Source organism: Trichechus manatus, unplaced genomic scaffold, assembly GCF_000243295.1.
Source record: "Trichechus manatus latirostris isolate Lorelei unplaced genomic scaffold, TriManLat1.0 scaffold00021, whole genome shotgun sequence".
NCBI classification, from domain to species: Eukaryota; Metazoa; Chordata; class Mammalia; order Sirenia; family Trichechidae; genus Trichechus; species Trichechus manatus.
In genome coordinates this window covers 5,174,338-5,174,608 of record NW_004443957.1, presented here as the reverse complement: position 1 = coordinate 5,174,608, position 271 = coordinate 5,174,338, and positions in this window count along the sequence as shown.

The window sequence follows — 271 nt, the reverse complement described above, 5'->3', positions numbered from 1 at the left end:
ATAAATAAACCAAATAACAAATTTCTAGACAAATAAACCAAACCAGTCACCATTGAGTCGATTCTGACCCATAAATACTCTCCTCCAAATGCATACAATCCGAAAATCCTGTGAGTCTGCGTTAACATTATTCTCATTTTTATCTGAGGAAACAGGCTCAAAGAGGTCAAGTAACTTATTAAACATGACACAGCCACTTTGTGATAGGGCCTATGAATTCAGGGCATTCATCCCCAAGTTCAATACATCGCCTACTTGTATTAGTTTTCTA